Below are 7386 nucleotides of genomic sequence, written 5' to 3' on the forward strand. Positions count from 1 at the left end.
TCCCAGCCACCACGCTGACCATCGGGCTCTGGTCCTCGCTTTCCCCCTGCCCTGGCTTCCTACACCCGGTATAGTGTTTACCCAGACTCCTCACTCGCTAACACCTATCCACATGGGTCCATGTGAGGACCCATCTCTGGCTGCATCCCATGCTCAGGGGGCAGAGGCCACCGGTCCAGCCTCCTCCCTCTGGGTCACAGCCCCTTGTCTCTAGATCTGGGGACTTGAGCAGCTGTGGGACTTGACCGGTGCTACCTGTGCCACTACCCTCCTGCTGAGACTCCTGAACTGGTCACTTCCAGCTCTGATCTCAGCACCTGCTGGGACGCCCTCAGCTCTTCTGGATGTAGCGTGTGCTCTCCTGCCATCGCCTCTGCCTCAGACCCCATGCACGGCTGGCTGGGCGACAGGGTGGGCCCTATCCAGCCCGGTGCCCAGGTAGCCTCACTTAGACAGAATGACATCCGCAAAGGGTCTTTCCGCAGGGTCGGAATGGTCAGCTTCTTGCAACTGATCTCTAGGATCAGACCCTCGGCCTTTGAGCACCGAGAGGCTGGGCATGGCCAGCTCAGTCTGCGTCTCTGGGCTCTAGAGGTCGGTGTGAAAGATGCTCTGAAGCCACATTGACTGGTCCTACACGTATGTCCTCATCAGGGTGACCGAGTGTCCCGTTTGCCTGGGACTGAACTAAAACTGCATCAGTTGGGGCAAACTGCATTGGTTGACCACCCTCACCCTCACTCACAGCTGATGAGTGGACCTTGCTGCTCCAAATCACTCAGCGCCAATGGCACATATGTCCACCTGCGTGCCCCTGGGGCCATATCATCTCTGCTTTCTCTGGCAGATTTTGCTCCTGGTTGAGACCAGCCCTTCCCCCTACGTGGCAGACCCCATCTGCACTCACCTATCAAGGACACCACTTCTGAAACACCACCCCCCACCCACATCATCCATTTTCCCTTCTCCACTGGACCATTCCTATCCGCGTGCGAATATACAGTGACTTCCCCCGTCTTAAAGCAAAACACAACTTTCTTTTACATCACACTCCCTTCCAGCCACTGCCCGCGTTCATGCTCCACATCACATTACAACTCTAAAGGGTTGTCCGTGCTTGTAGGCTCTTATTCCTCTTCTCCCATTGTCTTACTTTAAAAATCTTGCATAGCGTTCTGTCATGGAGCATTTCAAACACATCCCCAAATAAAGGGGCTGGAATAATGGACCTTGCTCTTCTCATCACCCAGTCGGCCTCGACCACATAGAAGCACAGCCCAGACATCATCCATCCTCTCTTGGCTCCATCGGACACCTGTGTGCCTCCCCCACAGCTGCTCTTGCCAAGCTCAACAACAACCTCCGTGTTACCAAGTCGCATTTAGTAGTCACTGCTCAGGCTTCAGCTCATTGGACTTCGCTATGGCTTAAACAGCTGATCACTGTCCCCCTTGGGAACACCTGTTTTGTTTCCCACTCGAGCTCCAAGACCACACCCTGCCCTGGTTTTCTTGCTTTTAGACTAGTCTCCTCCCTGGCCACCCTCCCCATCTCCCCAGACTCTCCATATTGAGTGCCCAGTGGCTTCCTCCATGTTCGCCTGGGGAGTGACACTCTCCCTAGCTGATGTCACGTGGTCTCCCAGATTCACTCCCCAGAAACTCCCACATTCATGTCCCCAACCTGGACGCCTTTCCTGAACTTGATGTTTCTGCATGGATGATCTGATTAATAAGCATCTAAAACTTAATATGGAGCCAGACTGAATTCACAGCACCCCCAACCTCTGCCTAAACCCTGTCCCTCCTGGGACATTAGGTCCCATTAGGACTTTCAGCTTCCTAATGCTTTAGGCCGGAAGCTTTTTGGTTTTCATCTTGTCGAGAATGGTAACCAGATCCTTAAATGGCCCATGGGCCCCATGTGCTCAAGCCCCAGCCCCTGTCTGACCCCATACTCTGGCTCCTTCTGGTGAGTCCTCCTAGCCATTCCCCACAGCCTGGCGGGGGACACATGGCTGTTCCCTTGTCCTGGGAGCCCCCTTCCCCAAACCCAGATGGCTTTGATCCTCTACCTTCTTTAGTCTGTGCCCAAATGTCATTATTTTCTGAAGCCTTGTGGATGCTCTTTTATGAACTCCAAGTCCCTCCTTTTCCCTCTCTGGTCTCGTCCCATAGCTTTTAACTCTATCCGGCATACTTCGTATCTTTACTTCTTTCTATCACCTCAGACTGGCACGTAAGATTGTCTGCTGTATCCTCAGTGCCTGGAATGGTGTCTGGCCCAGAACAGGTGCTCAGCATACGTGCTTACCAGAAGGAACGAACAACCGTGAGCAACAGTGTCCGCCTCCTACAAAGGGGCAATCACTTCGGAGCTCCTACCTTTTAGCAAAGGCTGCAGGGATCTCTCTCTCTCTGTCCTAAACATACATACACTCTCCCTCTCTTTCTCTCTCTATCATGTACACCCAGGCGCGTGCACCCGCCTCTCTATCTGGCTCCTGGCATGATGGAAAGACCCGATGAACAGTGAGAGAGAGCAGAGGAGAGGCGGGCAGGGACCAGCAATCACATTCACTATGTAAAATGCCCGAGTGCAGAAGACATGAGCATGCGTGCATTGCTACCACCAAGGTCCATAAGGACACTACCTGGCGTGGCCTGGGACTCACCAGTGGAGACCACTGGAATTAATGATACAGACGTGTGGAGGGTTCTGGAGTCTTTCCAGCTCTTTTGATCAGACTCAAAAACAACCAGCCCAACTGAGATTTTCACCAAAATGCTGAAGTGGAAGAGGGTCTCCGTAAAGTGTGTTCATTTAGCCAGACCCTGAAAATTTATCTGAGCAGACTGAGCTTTCTTTCCGGAAGGCTAGCCCCGGCTAATCTGGCGGTGGTGTCCTGTTACTGGCCCACCTTTTTTTTTTTTGTTTTGGTGTGACTTCCTGTCCTGCAAAATGTGTGCCTCTAAAAAGAACAGCCATTGGCTACGGGGTGTTCACCATGTGCGCACCCCAAAGAACCACTGCCCATAAGCTGCCTCGTCACCTCCCTTCCCCAACAGGCAGGTGTACGGTGGTTGGGAGCATGACCTATGGAAAACAGGACTGGATTTGGAATGAACCAGTACCAACTAGTTGGCGTTCGCTCATGCAAATTACTCAACTGCTCTACTTTGACTTTTTCCCCCAGCAAAATGGGGATAACAAGAGCTCTCCCACAGGGTTGTCATAAAGGTAAAAAGAATATGGCATATGTCAAAGTGCTGGTACATTGTAAATACTCAGCAAACAGAAGTCTTTATCATTGGGGTTTCACTGTGGCAGCCTGGGGGATGTTCTGTTTCCATAAAGATGGCTCTGGGATCCTGCATGGGGGCCTGGGTGATCCTATCTAATAAACAGAGGAAAGGTTTTAGGGGGAACTTGGTCTAAATGCACCGTCACTCTGATCAGCATCTTCCTTGGCCTTGACTTCCATTTATCCTAAGAGATGAGCAAGGAGGAGGTCAAAGGAAGAAATCAGAGCAGCGAACACATGCAGAAGTAGCTCCTTAGAAGAAGGAGAAAATAGGGGCACCTGGGTGGTTCAGTCAGTTGAGCGTCCAACTCCAGCTCAGCTCATGATCTCACGGTTTGTGGGATGGAGTCCCGCGTCAGGCTCTGCGCTATCAGCATGGAGCCTGTTTAAGATAATCTCTTTCCCTCTCTCTCTCCCCCCTCCCCCTTATCAAAATAAATAAACCTTAAAAAAAAAAGAGGGAAGAGGAGAATTAGGGGAAAAGTAAGAATTATAAAAGGCAGAGAACATCATTCAGTTAGAAAGTCCTGAAAAGGGGCATCAGTACAAAGTGTGGGACCTGTGAGCCCAAGGAGGTGCTATGCCCCCTAGGAGGTTGATCAATGACTGTGTGGTCTCCTAGGGGTCTCCTAACAGGATAGAGAGAGAGCAGGGGGCTGTGGCAGCTACAAAGCCCCCAAGGCCAGATTTCCATTTCTTCTAATGTCTCACCTCTGCAAGCCCATTAACCAAAACACATCCTCTTATTTAGGCTTCGTCTCAGAGGGCTTAATTCCCTGTGCACCTATGGGATCTCATTCTAAATTTGCCTCCTCACCCCCCACCTCTCTGAATTTGGAGGAGCGGCTACTGATGCTAGAGTGCACTTCTCTCTCCACGATGCCTCTGGGGCCTTTGAAATGGCAGACAGGGCTGGCGGCATCTGAGCTTCCAAAGAAGGTTCCGGACGCCATTTAGAATAGGGACGGTCAAGGCGAAATTCTCAGATAATCAGAGTCTGACAGAAATACCTGTTAAGTTCAGTGATGCAAGTCAGTAGGGCAATGGTATTACCTTCTTAAGCAGGAGTTGGCTACCCCATTAGTTATGAGCATCATAGCGGGGCCACGCGGTGGCCGGTGTTATCAGAAGGCCTAAGGCCAATGTGGGAGGAAGAAGGGAAAATGGGAATTAAGGAAGAGGTCCCAGACAGGCCGTAGGGGGGAAGCAAAAAGAAATAAACAGAAAAAGAAAGAGAAAGGAATGAAATACACATGATGTACAATGGCCCCATGTCATACCTCGGAGTGGTTACCTTCCCATGGGGTATTTACATGGCGCCTCTTGGCTTATAGGCACCACTCAGAGCTGAGCTCGGGTTGCTCTGCAGGAAGAGAGGGTGGAGCCTGGCCCTTTTCCAGAGACCCAGGCTGTGCGGGAAGAAAGAGTCCCGATATCAGAAGGGGGGGACCCCATTTCCTAAGGCCTGCCCCCAGCCCCAGTCTCTTCACTCCTGAAACTTTAGTTATATTCTCAATTGGCAAATACACACAGGGTACACTCCTGGAGAGAGGAGACCTCGATGGAACGGAATCGAAAAGAGAGTCTGGTAAGGGTGAGGATCGGGGGGGCCGCCTCACATGCACAGGAGGGCTGGAAGAGATGCAGGCAAGCTAAGATCGGGGCAATCAGCATCAGCACACAGCAGAGCCCCGCACGCAAGGCCGGGCTCAGTCCCCCGGGTGACAGAGACCTAAGGACAGAGCACAGAGATGGAGACTCCCCTTTATGCTGCAGCCGTGTCCACTGCCCGGTAAGTGCGTGGTCTGGCTGTGGTCCCAAAGCCCCAGTCTTGTTCTTGTCTATCCTGCTTCATTCACGCGACCCTCCTTCTATTTCCTGACACCCCAGCAAAGCTTCTACCTTGGGGCCTTCCATGCCGCCTCTGCCTGGGATGAAGTCTCTGCCCAATTACCGCCTTCTCCAGGCCGCTTCCTGCCGCGGCGTTCGGGCCACCTGGCCTGCCTTCGCTCCCCTTGCTCTTACCATCAAGAATTTATTCTGTCTCCTTCCCCCAACGGGATAGGAGTTTTCACAAAAGCAGACTCTATTTTGTTGGCTTCTGAATATTGCTTAGCACATAGCAAGCCTCATGAAATATTTATTTGTTGAATGAATGTATGAGCCCAAAGCCATAACATTATATATATGTAACATTTTTATATAAAATGCTTTTTATAATTTTATAGAAAAGTAATATATATAGAAAAGTAATATTTATAACAATTATATATTTATATATAGTGGCAACTTAAATCATTTTTACCTAAGTTCCTGCATTGGTAATGAAAACGTTCANAGCTGACACTTCAGGTTGGACCACATACAAGGGGTAGGGGTAAGGGTGGGAAATCACTGCAGGTGGAAAGCCTTGGTAAGAGTTGCCATGTTCTGTTTGAAAAGTTCAGATTCGGAGGCGCCTGGGTGGCTCAGTCGGTTGAGCGTCCGACTTCGGCTCAGGTTGTGATCTCACGGCTCATGGGTTCGCGCCCCGTGTTGGGCTCTGTGCTGACAGCTCAGAGCCCAGGGTCTGCTTCAGATTCTGCCTCTGTCTCTCTCTGCCCCTCCCCTGCTCACACACCGTCTTTCTGTCTCTTTCTCTCTCAAATATAAATAAACATTAAAAAAAAGAAAAATTCAGATCTGTAGCTCTGAAGTAGAAGTGTGGTAACCAACCTCCAAAATGGCCCCCAGGGATCCCTGTGTGGCTCCCCCTCCCCCTGAATCTGGACTTCTGTCACCAAGTAGACATTGAGAAAATGACAGAATGTAATTCATAGGTTTGATGTCATAAAAGACACATGGGCTTCTTTCTTTCTTTGGCTTGGATCACCCACCCTGGGGAAGCCAGCCACCATATTGTGAGGACACACAAGTAGCCCAGGGAGAGAATGTCACGGGGAGGAACCTGAGGCTTCCTGCCAACAGCCAGCATGATGTGCGTGAATGGTTCTGGAAGCAGGTCCTCCACCCCGGTCAAGCTTTCAGATGACGTAGCCCTTTGCTGCAATGTCACCAGGAGGAACCTCATGAGAGCCACCCACCCCAGAAGCATTCAGTTCAGCTGCTCCCGAATTTCTGACCCGCTGAAACCTACAGGAGATGATAGTGTTTGCCATTGTTTTAAAACCCTACACTTTAGATTTGTTTGTTTCGCAGCGACAGGTAATGATCACAAAGCAGATGACGTGGGGGCTGGCTGTCCTAGGTTTGAGCTGATACGCGTACGACTAGGCTGATGTCTTTCATTTGTTAACCGTGCATTTGTTAACCCATCCCCCTTCTGGACCCAGTTTGATTCTGCGACTTTGAGTAGCCACAAATGTCACCTGTATCCTCAATAAACTTTATTTAGACACAAAGAGACACAACAGAAAATACATACACAGATACAGATTTGGTTTGTTTGTTTTTTTTTCTCCACAGGGGTGAACAAACATCACACGGGGAATTTAAAAAGTCATTGCATGGAATGTAAGAAAAAGTCGCGAAGTTCCTGGTTTGCTCACACTTAAAACAGACACATATTGCAGAGGGAGACAGGGATCATTCCATCCCTACAACAGAATTCACAGTTGGTCTATAACAGTACACAGGTGTCAGGAAGGTAATCGGGGGAGTCGGGGATCCAGTTACTCTTGATATGGCAGGATGCTCACAACACTAAGAGGGCTCTGTTTAAACAAAAGACAGAATCGAGGACTCCACACACACCCCGCCCCCCCGACAGATGTTCTGCAAGCTGTCGGCTAGGTCATGAAGCAGCTCAGCAGAAATGCCACGTTAGCGTTCACCTTGAGGCTCGAAGGGCTGCGTAACCTCCACCTTTGTGTCCACACCACAGGGAGCGTTTACAGAGACACGCTTAGGACCCGGCAACTCTCGCCAAGCACGCTGGCTTAGAAACCCACGGTGCGGACCGTTAACGTACGTCGGTTTATAAAATGTGGCTTTAAATAGGGAAAGGAGGAAAAGCCGAGAGGAAAACACGCTTCGCTCTGCCTGGGGTCCCTCCTGCCTCTGCGTCCTCCTCCTCGCTGGGG

General features: G+C 50.6%; 1 protein-coding gene across 1 annotated transcript in view; it reads right to left on the reverse strand.

Moving 5' to 3' along the window:
* The window catches only part of SHISA6 (shisa family member 6), a gene marked incomplete at its 5' end in the record, with an annotated part of 279058 nt that overhangs the window by 137273 nt on the left and 134399 nt on the right, over window positions 1-7386 (reverse strand). The window lies entirely within an intron of this gene.

The sequence above is a fragment of the Crocuta crocuta genome, unplaced genomic scaffold (genome assembly GCF_008692635.1).
Source record: "Crocuta crocuta isolate KB4526 unplaced genomic scaffold, BGI_CrCroc_1.0 scaffold139, whole genome shotgun sequence".
NCBI lineage: Eukaryota > Metazoa > Chordata > Mammalia > Carnivora > Hyaenidae > Crocuta > Crocuta crocuta.